The sequence below is a fragment of the Globicephala melas genome, chromosome 17, assembly GCF_963455315.2.
Source record: "Globicephala melas chromosome 17, mGloMel1.2, whole genome shotgun sequence".
In the NCBI taxonomy this organism is placed as follows: Eukaryota; Metazoa; Chordata; class Mammalia; order Artiodactyla; family Delphinidae; genus Globicephala; species Globicephala melas.
This window is the reverse complement of record NC_083330.1, coordinates 3030196-3046225: the sequence shown is the minus strand read 5'-3', so window position 1 is coordinate 3046225 and position 16030 is coordinate 3030196. Positions and strand designations below refer to the sequence as shown.

Here is a 16030-nt window from a genome sequence, read left to right as displayed (position 1 = left end):
CGAAGGGCTCTGGGACCACCAAGTGTTTGTGGAGCATCGTTGAGAACCTCCAACCAGGGGAAGGGGTCATGGGGGCAAGGAGCTCTGGGGAAGGTCAAGAGGAGGGCTCTGAACGCTGACCCAAGCCCAGGCACTGAACACACAAGCAGGCCGTGTGCTCCAGAGCCAGTGATACAGCTGAGGGGGCCCCTGACAAGCTGATGCAGGAGGTTCCGGGAGGAAACGGGAGGGTGTCGAGGAGGACAGAGGCCAGCGAGGAAGAGCTGGGTGGAGGCAGGCAGGATTAATTATGAAGCTGGCAAATGTCTGGCTGTACCAGGCTTCATTCAGGCTGTGGGTGGAGTGAGCCCTTGGCTAGAATCAACAGGTCTGTACTGTGTTCTTGCTGATCTGTGTACCACGATGCTCTTCCCTCCAACTGGTGTAGCTTCTGGAGGGCAGGACCCATATCCACCCCGAGCCTGGCCCAAAGCAGCTGCTTGATCAGTATTTTCAGAATGGATCAAGATAAATGCAACATGGTTTATTATAAAACGCGGCAAGACCAGAGTCCCGGGGCTGGATATTAAAGAATAACGAAATAGAATAGGTTCAGGCAGAGATCAGGAACGTGGCAACCTGCAGGGAGGTTGAACAGAGCAGATCCATGGTCCTTTCCTCGGCCCTTCCTTCGTGCACCACCCTTAGTTTTCTCACGCTTTAGCTGACTTGCTATTTTATGTGTGACCTTGGCAGTGAAAGGAGACTGTCAATACCAAATGAAGAGGCTGAGTTGATCCTTGTGGAACCAGAAGATGCTAGAAGATTTTGTGTTTGTGCTTCACATAGAAATCGGAAACTGAAAAATCCCATCGGCTCGCTTGGACAGGAGAACAGCATAGCTTCCGTGCGGGAACGTGTGTCAATCTCACAATCCGTTAGCCCAGGTAACGTTTATTGATGAGCTATGTGTGGCCTTTAGACACATCAATATTATCTCATAAATGTGCGGTATCCTGGCAAGATTATTTTATTGATAAGAGTAGAGGCTCAGAGAAGCTAGGAAGATCAAAGACGTAAAAAGCCAAGCCCAGATGTTCTCAAAGTGCTGAGTGGGGCAGGAGATAAGGGCATTTGGGGGGACTACTTTAATTTGAAATATTACCTTTGACACTAAAGAACGGCAAGTTGTATTTAATCGCTGGGGAAGGCAAGGATTTCTCTCTGTAAATAATACTTAGCAATAACCTTAGGGCTTGTTTCATGAGTCAACTGGGAATAAACTAGCTACCTTTTAGAGGTGGATGGGTAGTCACAGAATATTAGGTTACTACTTAGCTAATTGCTTTTCTGATGTATTAAATGACAATTGATCCCCAAAGATGAGCAGCTCATTTCCTACAGACCAGTCAGATCAACATGATAGCTGCAATGATAATTACTATTAAGCGTATAGTCCTACTGGAGAGGGGCTTGTCCTGCTAGGAGGGTGAAGACAAGCGAGAATCACTAATAAGAGTGAACATCAATCCTTCAGGAGACCCAGTGATTACATAGCAGAGGTAATGGAGTTACTTAATGGATATTTTAATTTTTACAAGCTATGAGTTTGTAGCCTGAAAAATTATCTCCTGAATTAATAATATACACAGAATTGATGTGCTGAGTTACCATAGAAATCACCTTTAGTACGATTAACGCTGCTAATTATGTCACATCACCTCTAATGTGTTTCATAAGTAGAAGTGTTTCCGAGCAGCTACATTAATCCATGTTGCTTCATAATTTGACTCTTTTTCTTCTTTGTGTGTTTGATAAATTCTCTGAAAGACCGTCAGCTTATACATTTAAGCGAACATAAAACAAAGCAGGACTCATGTTTCCCGGTAGCAAATTTCAGATCAGAATTCCATTACTTGGGATCCATTTTTCACGTTTCTGTCTTTTACCTCACATCTCTGAGACTGCTGGAAGCCGTCTGTTCGTCCGTCCGTCCATCCACCCATTCTTTAACGCATTACATGAATTAAGCACCAACTACACACAAGGCTTTGTGCTAGATGGGCGCTATAAGAACTTATAAAAATAAATTACACACCGTACCTCCTGTCATCAAGTTTGCAATCTACCAATAATAAGGAGATCACACATATACATTAAGTATATCTGAAAGTTTTTGGTAACTACCAGAAGCGTATGTGTATAAAATGTTACTGAGAGAAAGAAGTCACTTCTGGACAGAGGCCAGCAAGGCCACCTGGATGTTTCATACTCAGTAGGCAACAGTTTAAAGATATCTCGTTATATATTGTTAAAGCCGTCACAGCTGTCCTGCACTTAGTAACATGAGATAGCACTTTAGCAGGACACTTGGGGGACCATTTGAAACAGTGAAATCACCAACAAGAAACACAAAAATTTGAAAATATGGTACCAGACAGAGTGTGGAAAGGACACTTTTTACAGTGTGAGAGCTGAAATAGGAAGGCAGTGTCACCTCGCTCATCCTCAGCTGGGTACCTGTACTTGCGGTGACACGTTTCACCTCTCTGGGCGGGTCTGCCAACCACCGTGAAGGCTCTGGGAGCACTGATGTTGGAGAGACAAATAAATGTTAGCAAGAAGATGAATTTGCACATCCGGAATCCCTGAGTCTTGAGGGTCTACCATATCTTGTAACTGTTTATGATGACTCGAAGTGTAGGTGCTAAACTTCGTGAAGCTATGTAGTCCAACGCAGTCACAATCTAATTAGAGCCGTGTGGCTCCTCGTATAAGCCCTCGACTGTGATTCAGAGTCTAACCAAGTTCTGAGGCATTTCCAGCTTCAGTTAATATATATTTTTAGGAGGTAGTGAAGGACTCTGAAGGTGACAGTTAACTAAACAAGCTGAGGTATGGCGAGGTTGACCAGCTGTTGGTCAACTTATGTCATCTTGCACAGTAAGAGCCTCAGAAACATCCTGAGTTTCAAACCAACTCTGTCTCTTAATAGCTGTGTGACCTTTGGTGGAGAGTAACCTCTCTGTGCATCAATTCACTTATCTGTAAAATTGGGACAGTAATAGTACTAACATTGTAGAGTCCTTGTAATAATTAAATGAATTACATATGTGAAGTACGTCTCAGTAATATAGTACAGACTATTAGTATTGTTAATGTTAATATTACATGTGCAGTAACTTAAAACATGAATGCCAGAGATGTTTCTTGAGGAAATATGTATTCAGTGCTCATGTTCAGGGTCATGGAGTAGAAAAATTAGAAACTAGCAGTTGAACTTTTTGTATAGGCTATAGCAGCTCTGCCCAGTCGAATTTTCTGCACTGATGGAAATGTTCCACATGTACACTGTCCAGTGTGGTAGCCACTGGCCACATGTTGTCACTGAGCACTTGAAATGGGGCGAGTTATGACTGAGGAACTGACTTTTAAATTTTATTTTATTTTAATTGACTTAAATTTCCTGGGATAGGAAAGGTGGGCAGATACAGCATTTGCTCACCGTGTGCTGTTCATTGGCGATTTTCTAACTAGAGGACTTAATCTCTATGTCCTTAGCATGGCCATGTAATGAGTACGAGTGCATGAAGCAGTCAGAGCTGAGGACCATTCCAGCAGGCTCCTGTGATGTTCCTCTGTTCTGACTTTTAACACCCTACAGGTCCTTCTCGTGGCCACTTTGACTTGCAAGGCGAGTGTGTCCAGCAGGGACGGACCTCTACGTGTCCCAGGGCCTCTCCTGGTTTCTATACACCAGGCTCTCTGAGCCCAGCCAACAGGGTCTGCTCCCGAGAGGGCTGCCCAGCCAGATTCTCAAGGTGACCAGGTGGGCAAGCCCTAGAACGTGTCTTGTGAAGGGGTCTGTGCCCTAGTCGCTCCTCTGGGGCAGGTAATGGGGGCCTCAGGACAGCCTGGCTCCCTCCACTGGTGAGGGGCTTTGTCATCACCCGCCAAGGAAGCCAAAACCCGGGGAGGCTAAGGGACTCGTCCAGGGTGACATCATAGTACGTGTCTGAGCTGGGACCAGACCCTCATCTTTTGAGTTTTAATCCCATTGCTCATGAACTATATCTCATCTGTTACGATGGCTGAATTGTGTCCCCCATCCCCCAAATCCATGTTGAACCCCTAATCCCCAGTACCTCAGAATGTGGCTGTATTCGAAGCTAGGATCTTTAAAGAGGTAGTTAAGTTAAAATGAGGTCATGAGGGTGGACCCTAGTCCATTAGGACTGATGTCCTTATAAGGGGAGGAACTAGGGCACAGAGATACACACAGAGGGAAAACCGCACGGGCACCCAGGGAGAAGATGGCCGTGTTCAAGCCCAAGGGAGAGGCCTCGGAAGAAGCCAAGCCTGCCCGCTCTTCACCTCTGGTTTCTAGCCTTCAGACTTGTGAGAAAATAAATATCTGCTGTTTAAACCACCCAGCCTGAGGTACTTAGTTATGGCAGCCCTGAGAAACCAACACGACTTCCAACCTCTGAAAGGAATTGTAAGCTAAAGGAAATACTAAGATAATTCTGCTAAGTTGCTTATGGTTTTAATTGAATAGGTAGCGGGTGACATTTCAGTAGCGTGTATGCTGCTCACCAATGCTATGGAACAGATGTGAAGACTGATAACACTCGTGGATCCATCAGAAATATTTTTACTTGAGAACGACAAGGAGTGATGAGGTGACGTCAGTGACCCTTCAAGAAACAGCAACGCTTTCAGGTAGGTGAAGACCCGAAACATCGTTTCTGAGAGGAAAAGAAGGAAAATGACATAGACGTATGCATCCCAGTATTTGAAGTGATAGCCAAGTTTAGTCCTTTTTATAAATTGTACTTTAGAATATAGTGGTGTTATAATGATAAATTTGCAAACCCTATTGCATTTAAACTTGTGCTCTATTTTGCTAAGTCCTGCATTTCTTCATTCAAGTCTTCTTGTAATAAGTTGGAATTTCTAAAGTCTCATCAACTTGGTCACTTTCTAATTCTCTCTCCAGCAAACCCACCATGGTCCAAAGGGCACAGAGGAGGTGATGGTGAGGTGATGCCCTTTATTCTAATCTGAGACTACACAGATGGTGACAGTGTTTGGTCAGATTTTAGAATCAACAGATCACAGAGACAAATAGGAAACATCCTAAATGTAAATCAATAGAGGATTGGTTAAATAAATAATAACTGATCTATATAAGGAAATGCTATGTGACTGTTAAAAGTGATGGTGTAAATTTATATTTACGGACCAATAAAGATGAAAGATGTCTGGGATACAGCTTTATTTAAAAGAAGACAGGCTAGCAAATAGCACAATAATTTTAAAAAGTCTTTTATTTATGTATATTATATTTACATACCCACATGTGTATATACGCACATAGGAAACATGCAACAGGATATATCAATGTATCAAAAGATAACAGGGCTTATTTGTACGTGTGGGGAATTTTGCAGGTGCTTTTCACTTTATATCTTTATGTATCTTTATGTATTATCTATAGCTTTGTCAAGATTCTGTTCTGCTTTCATTTCTAAAAAGAGAAGAGTCCAGGTGAGACCAGGAGCTGTCTTCCTGGTCTGTGGAGAGCGGGTGGGAATTGAATCTCTGAGAGGGAGACCAGACAAGGTGAGACCAAAGTTCTGCTGTTGTGATGAAAGGTTTAGCCCGAGGTTCCAACCTTAAGTTTCCCAGTTCACACTCAGTTTTGAACAAAGGGCAGAGTTTTGTGACTGGAGACTCTTTATCCCCTTTAGTATTCGTCAGTGTGTCTGGAAACCTCGGAGCTCCCAGCCTCAGGCTTGGAGGGCAGGGCGAAACTAGTTGAGGCTGAAACTTTGTTTGAGGCAGTTCTTGACATCCAGGGTTGGCAAAATTTTTCTGCTGATAGAAGGCATCATATGGCTTGTACGTTGTTAACCAATGAGCACAGAAGAGAGGGGAGAGAAACTATGGGTGAATTTGACATTGGAGAAGGCTTCCACCAGGGTATATGAAGTCATTTTACCCCAGATGAGTTGGAACCAGTAGCTTTTTCCTTTTAATCTTAAGAGAACAATTTTCTTTGTGTCCTTGTCATGACAGTCAAATCCTGAACTGCCAACTTTCAGTAGGTTTGTCTTAGGAATGAATATAAAGTAATCTATCTATCTATCTATCATCTATTATCTATCTATCTATCTATCATCTATCTACACTTATGGATTTTTAACTTCTACCAGCTACATAGTTTTACATTTTTATTTTAATTTAATGATAAATGATACATGCCTATGTAAAAAACTCAGACAATATAGTGTAATTAGAGTAAGGGATAAAAGTTTTCTATTTTAATTTCATTTCCAACCTTTCACTCCCTGCAGGAAGTCACAGTGAACTCATCTGTGTCTCTCCAGACACATACACCTACACCAGAATTTTTCTCCCCCAAGATATTCAACATGATTAAAATAAAATCTCAATATTGTAGGTCTTCATGGCTGCGTGAGATGGCCTAATGTGGGCACACCATCATTTATTTAGCCATTTCCATGACAACCGATGTTTAGGTTGTCTCCATCTTTTTCTGTCTTAATACTTGAAGAACATTGTCCACACTTGTATGCTTATGTAAGTCTAGGATCCTGGGTGAAGAATTGTTGAACCTAAGATGTGGGTGTTTGCTAGACCCTAGTGATACTGTCAGGTATCAGCAGAATTTGTGAGGGACTTTGGAGCACTTCACACACCTGGGGGAGAATGTTTCTTTCTCCTGACCACCCTCTTCTCTGCCTCTTCCAACATCTGGGGTCTGACAGATAAGGACATCAGGACCACATTTGTTTAACGCTGAGGTCTTGACAGAACTAGGAACATGCTGTGTGTATTCAGTCCCTTCCCGGGGAGTTCCCAGAGCACAGACAGGCCCTCCTGAGAGACACCAATGTTCGTGTAAGGACTTGGGGATCTGGACAGTATTCAACAGCTTATCATGAAACATCTAGACTCAAAGTGCTGCTAAAACAGGAACAAAAGAACAACGAGCTTTGTGGAACTGCTGCTTCCCCTCAAACTATTTGATACTTTAATTTCTGGTATCTGTCTCAGAACACCACATGAGAATTTTATTTTAACATCCTGTGATAGAGAATCATTTGTCATTCAGGAGAAGTTCTCCTGGGTGTGGGCAGAGATAAAACAGCAGTCCCCAAGTGGTGGGAACATCCGCCTAGTGCGGAGTATGGATTCCTGTCCTGACCATGCGTCGGCGTTGGGGGTTTTGGGCAACAGTCCCCTTTATGGCTTCGTCAAGATGAGTTCAGTCTACAGCGTGTAGAGCTTCACAGACAGTCTCACGTGCTGTACCTAACGAGGACCTGTTCTTTTCTGTTTTCCCTCTCCCTGGAATTGTCAGCACCTTTTGGCGACGACAGTTTCAAAGCTCGGAAATGTGTTGAAACGGGGTGGTGGACTCCAGTTGTCTAGCAGAGCATAGACTGTGACATCGTTGCTTCATTTGTTCTGGAATAACAACATCATGGAGTGAAACCAGAAGGGCAGAAATTGTTAGAATCAGGCCATTTCAACACGGAGCCAGAGTGCTGAAGGCTAATGAGCAATTTCATCCATCTATAAATTTATTCACTCAAAAAAAAATATATATATATCTATCTAGTTCCCCAGCCAGGGATTGAACCCAGGCCATGGCAATGAAAGTGCCAAATCCTAACTGCTGGACCACCAGCACCACCACCCCCAAATACATTGACTGTGTACCTGTTAGGCACTGGTCTACATGCTGGAGATGAGGAAACAAAGCCCCTGCTCTCGTGGATCTTGCTAGAGCTGGGACACAAGGAGAAAGATGGAAGAATCCCATGTCAAGGGGGTTATCATCCAGTGTGATTCAAAAGGCTGTTAGAAGAAGACCTGCATGTGTACCTGAGGAGTCCAGCCCCTCACTTAAGTCCTTCCTGCTCCAATCACGTATGCTATCAATGGTGTCTTCATTTAAATAAATTCAAAGCGGTCATAGATGAATGGATAAAGAAGATGTGGTACCATGGAATATTACTCAGCCATAAAAGAGAATGAAATAACGCCATTTGTAGCAACATGGATGGACCTAGAGATTATCATACTAAGTGAAGTAAGCCAGTCAGAGAAATACAAATACCATATGCTATCACATATATGTGGAATCTAAAAAATGACACAAATGAACCTATTTACAAAACAGAAACAGACTCACAGACATAGAGGACAGGAGGGAGAGGGATGGACTGGGAGTTTGGGATTAGCAGATGCAAACTATTACATATAGGATGGGTAAACAACAAGGTCCTACTGTATAGCACAGGGAACTATATTCAATGTACTGGGATAAACCATAATGGAAAAGAATATAAAAAAGAATATATATACACACATATGTGTATATATATATACACACATATATATGTGTATATATTTGTGCTCATATATATAACTATATATATAACTATATATATAACTATATATATATAACTATATATATATATATATAAAACTGAGTCACTTTGCTATACAGCAGAAGTTAACACAGCATTGTAACTCAACTATACTCCAATAAAAAATTCAAAGCTGTCATGATAACTGATAGGAAAGGGCACTGGCCCAGGAATCACAAAATAAGCACCCAGATCTGGTACTGACGAGTCTGGTAACTGTATGAGGCAGGAGATGCTAGCTGCTGTAACAGACAATCCCCAAACCTCACTGGCTCAACAATGCAAGATTTATTTTTTGTTCACACCGTAGTCCAGGGAGGGTCACGTATGTACGTGGTGAGGCTCTGCTCTTTCAGGCTCTGCCATCCTTTCAGGCCTTGAAGTTCACCCTGAATTCCCTGAATCTGGCAGGGAAAGATAAGGGAGAGTGTAGAGGACTAAGCAGGACTTTTATGGGCCAGCCCGGGGAACTTGAGTGTCTCTTGCCCATATTCTATCCAGAGCTCAGTCACATTGTCACATCTAACTTCAAAGGAGTTTAGGAAGTATATGTGCTGTGTATCCAGGAAGAAAAAGACATGGGTTTGTGGGCATATTGACAGCCATTGCTAGAGGAATCTTGGGTAAGTTGCCCGGATTCAGCACCTGACACCTGTGATAGCCTTTATATTAGGTAGGTCCTATAAGGGTAACAAAAAGAATTTCACACTATTAATCCTATTGCCAAGTTTACAAAGTAGTTAGAAGAATAAGACCCACACAGAGATCATCATAAAACCAGGCAGTATGTGTTAATTGCCTGAGGTGGGGAAATGGTATAAAAAGTATTTTAGGAATTGGTGGGAGAGAAAAACCCCTTCCGGATACAAGGGAGGTTGGCATCTCCAGCTGGAGGTGTCTAAGGTGGCTTGAATTTCACACGACCCAAGTGACACACTAACATCCCTCCACACTTGTCCCGACAAGTGGCATCAAATCCCAGACCTCCATGTTCTTAACTTTGGAATAGGGACACTGTGGTGTCCTCAGTCCACAGAGGACTGTGGTGAGAATTCACTGAACACATGTATGGAGCATCTCCTCGTACGCTGGTTTCTGTTCTAGGCACTGGGGATTATAATATTGAAAAAAATAGACAAAAATTTCTGCCTGCATGGAGTTAATGGAGCTTGTGATGCTTTATGAGCTGTGAAATTCAGTGCAAATGCTCATTTTCAGGGCTTCAGCAATACCCGTGTGATCCTGGTGGGATGCTGCCATGCCAGCTCTCCTGGCCGGGTTGCTGGGAGATCATGTGCCGTCTGCACACAGACAGAGGCCTCTGCTCCAAGGCAGTGGAGCACGTCGCTGTGTGATCACTACGGAGAGCAAGCTAACACCTGCGGCTCAGATCACCAGCTCTTGAGACCTTTGACTTTGAGCTTTGTATTGAAAGCCACTGCGGCGTGTCTTGGCTGTAGCTTTTCAGTCCATATGCCATGTTTCTCCTAATAGTTCTGACTTCTGCTGCTTTGGGGGGTAATGACCTCTCTGAGATGCCTCTGCCCCAATTCGGAACTCTCCGAATTTAGTTGAAAAATACCCGCAGATCCCCAAAACCCATCTGGCCGTTTTTGTGTCTTGTAGTGATAGACAAACAGAAACTTCAGTTTATTTACATAGATGTCATTATCTTCTCCCTTCGGGGTTAGTTTCTAAAATCTGAACATAAAATTAGCCAAAGTCTCATGACGACAAAATTGCCCTTGAAAGTCCCTGAGGAAGGGCCATGTAGGGGACTGATGCTATCTATCTCTCAGGGGGTCCAACCCTGTGGGTTTTTCTTTCTTCAGTGAGCATCTGATGGAACTGTCTCACGTTTATAGAGGATGCTGACCGAACGACGTGTCTTCAAACAGTAGAACCACAGTGGAGGGGCTTAGGCTGTGAGAAGGTCTGGGGGGGGTCTATGTTCGTTGGGCGAGCAGGCAGCCCTTCTCTGGCACCGTTTCGATGCCCCTGCACCCAGGTGTGTAGTTGAACTTGTACCAGCTGCACCTGCACATAACCCGGTGCTCACCACTCCCCTCCGTCTCTACCTTCTTGGAAGCTTCAGGGTTTTGTTGTTTGGCTCCCAGGACCCTTTCCAGAACTGAGTCTCAGTTCAGTTGATGGGGTAAGGAGTGGAGATGCACATGGAGAAGCTCAGGCGGAACATGGGACTGACTTTATAAAGGGCAGGTATCGATTTTCATAAGAAAGCAGTAGGCAGAGGAATGAATGTTTGTGGGGGTGATGAGAGACCTGGAAGGTGAGATTTAGAGAGCAAATCTGGTGAGGAGGACTTTAGGGTGCAGTGCTCTGTGTCTTGCAATGGGAACAGCCCCTTTGATGTTGGTAGCAGATGGGACACTAGTTCCCATTTACTTGGGGTGGGGGGAGGGGGCCTGTTGCAGTAGGGAGAGGGGGCTGCTGCAGTAGGGGGAGGGGCCTGTTGCAGTAGGGGAGGGGCTTGTTGCAGTAGGGGAGGGGCCTGTTGCAGTAGAGGGGCTGTTGCAGTGGGGGGAGGGGCCTGTTGCAGTATGGGAAGGGGCTGCTGCAGTAGGGGAGGGGCCTGTTGCAGTAGAGGGTGGGGCCTGTTGCAGTAGGGGGGCTGTTGCAGTAGGGGGAGGGGCCTGTTGCAGTATCAAGAATGCTCTGAGCATGAGTTTGCAGGCGTCTCAAGGTTTAGGCAGAAAGAATTTTTCTTTCCTAAGGAGAAGTAAACAAGGCTAGAAAGAGCCAGTGGTGGGAAAAGTGGGATAAAGGGTGGCCTGGTTGGCTGGGAGATCAGAGAAAGGCTTCTCCGGAGCCCAGCCGATTCTCATGGGGTCTCCCTGCTGCTCCAGCTGAGGATAAGCCAGAGTTCAGGGGAGAGGGTCTGAACCAAACTGTGGATAACAAGTTTTCGGTTCCGATTGATCAGGGAGGACAAACGTTCAGCTAATCATTTACGAGGCGGAGATGGGGATGTGCAGGGTCTGGTGTTGCCGTAGGGAAACAAGGGCTGTGTCCGTGAATCCGTCTAAGTCACGTGGGGTGGGGTCTCGAGGGAAGCCTTTTCTCCAGGCCAAAAGACAGGTGTTCCTTAACTTTCTGTAAAGTTCCACATTGTCATTAAAATATTTCCAGGCCTGAAAGGATTTTAGAATCTTGTTTTAACCCCTTCATTTTACAAATGAAGAAACTGAGGCCCAGAAGGGTTTTTTCACCGAATTCATACAAGTCGTTAAAGGCAAAAGGAAGCCCACGCCGGAGGGCTCCTGACACTCAGTACTATTCTTCGAAACTTTGTGAAGATGCATACAGAGTTACGGCGAGATTCAAATGAGATACGTTTAAAGATTCTTTGGTAAGTTGAAAGCAAGACATGAACTAAGCCTGTAACATCTGACCGGGACACTCACTCCCCATCTTGGCACCCGACCGCCCTCACTCTGCTCCTCTTCTTCCCGAGCACTTACGTTCTAACATACTTGATTTACTTACTGTGTTCATTTATTGTCTGTCTCTCTGCACCAAAATACAAGTTCCATGAGAGAAGGGATTTTGCTTTTCTATTCTTTTTTTTTTTTTTTGGTGGTACGCGAGCCTCTCACTGTTGTGGCCTCTCCCGTTGCGGAGCACAGGCTCCGGACGCGCAGGCTCAGCGGCCATGGCTCACGGGCCCAGCCACTCCGCGGCATGTGGGATCCTCCCGGACCGGGGCACGAAACCGCGTCCCCTGCATCGGCAGGCGGACTCCCAACCACTGCGCCACCAGGGAAGCCCTGATTTTCTATTCTGTTTACTAACATATCTTTAGAGCCTAGAATGGTTCTTGGAGATTAGACACTCAGTAAATATTTATTGAATAATCAATAAGCCCAGGGAGTCTTGAGATAAAAACCTCTTCAGCATCAGCTATTTGGTGGGTATATTCAGTCATTCAGCAAATATTTATGGGAAGGCTTCAGAGCTGCAAGTGTTCTTTCAGGAACTGGCAGTCTAGTGGATCCTGCTGACATTCCAGTGGGGAAGCTAGCTCACCAGCTAGTAACTGGTGAACAAGTAAAATCTCTGAGAGTGACCCGAACAGTGCAGAGGATCAAATAAGGGGGCGTCCAGCTTGGACTGGGGGTCAGGGCAGAACCCTCTGCAGGTAACATTTAGGACAGGAAGGCAGCCACGTAAACCAGCAAGAAAAACACTCCAGGGAACAGCCCAGGAGAATTAGGTTTTCCTGGGATTTACATTTGCGTAGTGCTTTGTCTATGCTCTTTCATCAATATCACCTTGATATTGAGCCTCTAAGGGTTAGGTTTTTGTTATACAGTGTCTGGCTTATTAGAAAGGGCTTTAAAGTTTGTCTCTAGTCTAGAGGTATCCTTTCTGTCTATCTGAGTAGGGAAGAGAAGAGCTAACCTTTGGAATTTCTGTTTTAAGTTTCATGAAAACCTAGGTTTCTAATGAATAACAAGGAATGGCAATGAATTGATAAAGGCAGACCTGATATATAAATGGTGTTTTCCATTTATATATCTCTTCAGTGTATGGTTAGAAAACATAACATATGATCTGTACTTACTGTGATGTTGGAGAGAGGTAGATTGGTCATATCTTATAGATTCAGAATAAACCTGCCTTAATGATGATATCTATTTACGTTTTTAAGTATATATTCTGTCTGTAGAGAAAGAAAGGGAGAATTGAAATTGGTTTAATGACAATGTCAGGAAGAGGTTGAATCAGTTGACACATAAATGAGACTGTCACTAAAAAAATGTTCAAAAGAACTTCAAGATAATAAGAATGTTCATTTTAAAAGCCTTTTTGTTTAGTGTCAAGATAGAACGGAATAATATCTTTTAAAAAGCTATACTTTATTTTCTGCCTGCATATTTGTCACATGTAAACCTGGACCTTTTAATAAAACATTTATAAATATATAAAACAGATTGATCGATACAGTGAAACCTGATTCCTGTGGAATCCCTGAGTAGCCACTGACAGGTCTGAACAATGATTTTTTAAAATTTCATTTTATTTATGAATTAAAAAAATAATTTTTTTTACTTTAAAAATCTTTTGGCGACGCCTCGTGGTATGGGTGACCTTATTTCCCCGACCAGGATTCCTCTTGCAGTGGAAGCGCAGAGTCTTAACCACTGGACCGCCAGGGAAGTCCCTGAACAATGATTTTTAAGTTAGGTTTGCAATGATGTATCTGAGACACTGTCAGAAAAATTCCTTTACCTGTTCATCAAGTATTTGTTGGGTGCCTACTGTGTACTGTACCTGGGGATACAGAAATCAAGGCTCCCATCCCTGCCCTAAGAAAGCTCACCGATCTAGGTCAGCAAATAACATGGGACTTGTTAAGTGCTATGCCGTCATGAAAAGTGATGTGTGAGCATGTGATCCCATGAAAACGCCCAGCGGTGCTGCAAGCTGGACCTCTCTCTCCACACCGGGTGAAGCTCCAGTGCCCACCGACGGGGCCCGCGCTCAGCCCAAGACCTGGGCTCCCCTCTCCCGCGGGTCCTGGGCTCACCTAGGACGAAAGCAATGGGATGCAGTGTGTGAAGACTTCTAACCATGTCAGTGAAACAAGAAGAACTTGCAGGACTGCCAGAATTAATACAAACAATTAAAAATTGCATACACCTATTTATGGTTTTATTTATAATGAAAGTGTCTGTGTTTTTAAGAAGACACACAATCACTCTTTCCGCCTCTCCTTTACCCTTTACCTCTTCCTCCATTACCCCTTTTTCTCCCTGTATTTTTGCATCATTCAGGCCTTTGTGGAGTTTGGATAACATTTGTTGTATGATTTTCATTCCACCTTACAATGAATTTTCTACATTTTGCAAAGAGTCAAAATCCCGATCCCTGGGAGTTTGCCTCTCCTGTTTCCTGTGGCCTCTTTCAGTGAATACTTGCTGGTGCTGAAAGCCTTAAATAAACAAAGCCAATCTTTTGAGATGAGCCCATTTCAGGAGATGTGCTTGCACATCTGTGACCTGCCCCTGGGCTCCGACAGACATCACTGGGTTCTTAAGGACATTTTCCAGCAGAAAGGAAACCAGTATTGAGTTGATCTACATCCTTTGTTTCATCAGATTAAAATGCAGTGCGTGCTCACACAGCTTTAAACAAATTTGGTGAATAAAACCCAGACTTCCCAAACAGATGTCGTGTGTTTGAATATTTCCTATACAGAGACTGCTCTAAAAGTTTGCATTTGCTTTCTCCTCCTTGCAATCCGTGGCCCATATTATTCCTTGAAATGATCTTTCAAAACCCAGATCTGATGCTTACTGTTTTCCCAAGCCTCCCCTTTCCTTACCAACCAAACCTCTGAACTGGATCGGAAAGTTCCTTTCAGCCGAACCCCAGCTCAGTTCTTCAGTAGAATTCCTCTTTCCCCAGGTGACGTCCAATCCTTCTGCCTCAGGGACCAGCCATGCCGGGTGGGTCACCCTCAGCACACTGCAGCCCCTCCTGAGTTTCCTGTGGGTCCTGCCCCAGGCTGCCTGTCTGGCCCGGTCAGGACAGGGCCGGGGGACTGTGAGATCTGGGAAGCAGACGTGTGCCGTGAGGTAAGGAGGAATCCCTGGGGGTCAGCAACTCTGTGGTGGTTTCAGAAAGAGCTGTGATGTTCAACCTGGTCCCGGGTCAGCAGGGTCGGCCTCACTTGGGGGCTGTCAGGGAAGCAACCCTGGGCCTACTGCTCAGGAGCTCTGGGGTGGACCTGGAGCCCCGTGTCTTACCCTCCAGGTCATTCCGGGGCCGGCTGTCTCAGGGAGGAGAGTGTGACGGTGCGCATCTTGTGGCTTAGGGCCCTCCCCCTGGATTGCACACATTCCATCTGTGCTTGTGGAGTTACCGAGTCCCTCTAGGTACGCAGGGCACGACCGTGAACAGAGTCCCTGTGTGCCTGTATTCTAGGTGGGAGGTGGGGAGATGGGGGACCAGACACGAACATGTAAAACAGTTAGAACAGTTTCACAGTAACGCCAGTGCTCTGAATGAAATGAAACAGCGTGAGAGGAAGGGAGGGAGGGAGAGGTGATGTGACTCTCCGAGGGGGGGCATCTGAATGAACCCGAGGACCAGGCCCCCCGTGTTGGCCTGGAGCAGCTGTCTCGCCTGGGGCTGTGGCTCAAGGTTGCTGGGTTTCTGACTCAGTAGGGCTGGGGTGGGACCCCAGCACGTGCTGCGTTGCTGACAAGTTCCCAGGAGGGGCGATTGCTGCCGGCTGGGGACGTGTTTTGGAAACTTTTGGTCTAGAGAGAACATTCCAGAAAGAGGGCACTGCAAGCATTAAGACTGGGACTTGGGAGGTGAGACAGGCCTAGTGGATGTGGTGGTTGGGATAAAGGAAAGTTACTGGTGGGGTGAGGCAGGAGAGGAACATGGTCTCATCCGCACTCGTGAAATATCGGTCTGGCTGGGTTTGCCGTGGAAGAATGATTTGGGGGCAGAGGTGGGAGCAGGGAGATGGTTCGGAGGCCAGGGTAGCGGCGGCCTGGACCGGGCGACAGCGATGGGGAGCGGAGAGCAGTGGGAGGGTTGGGGATGCA

At 45.1% G+C, this 16030-nt stretch overlaps 1 long non-coding RNA gene across 2 annotated transcripts; it reads left to right on the top strand.

The window, feature by feature from the left end:
- The first annotated feature begins 741 nt into the window (after positions 1 to 741).
- On the top strand, positions 742 to 15941 carry LOC132593773 (uncharacterized). 2 transcript variants are annotated; one of them, XR_009559591.1, is made up of 3 exons: positions 742 to 926; positions 4538 to 4701; positions 14877 to 15941. It is a non-coding gene; the product is annotated as an uncharacterized lncRNA (long non-coding RNA). The 2 variants fall into 2 exon arrangements; XR_009559590.1 differs by lacking the exon at positions 14877 to 15941 and adding an exon at positions 7370 to 8245.
- Positions 15942 to 16030: the final 89 nt, after the last annotated feature.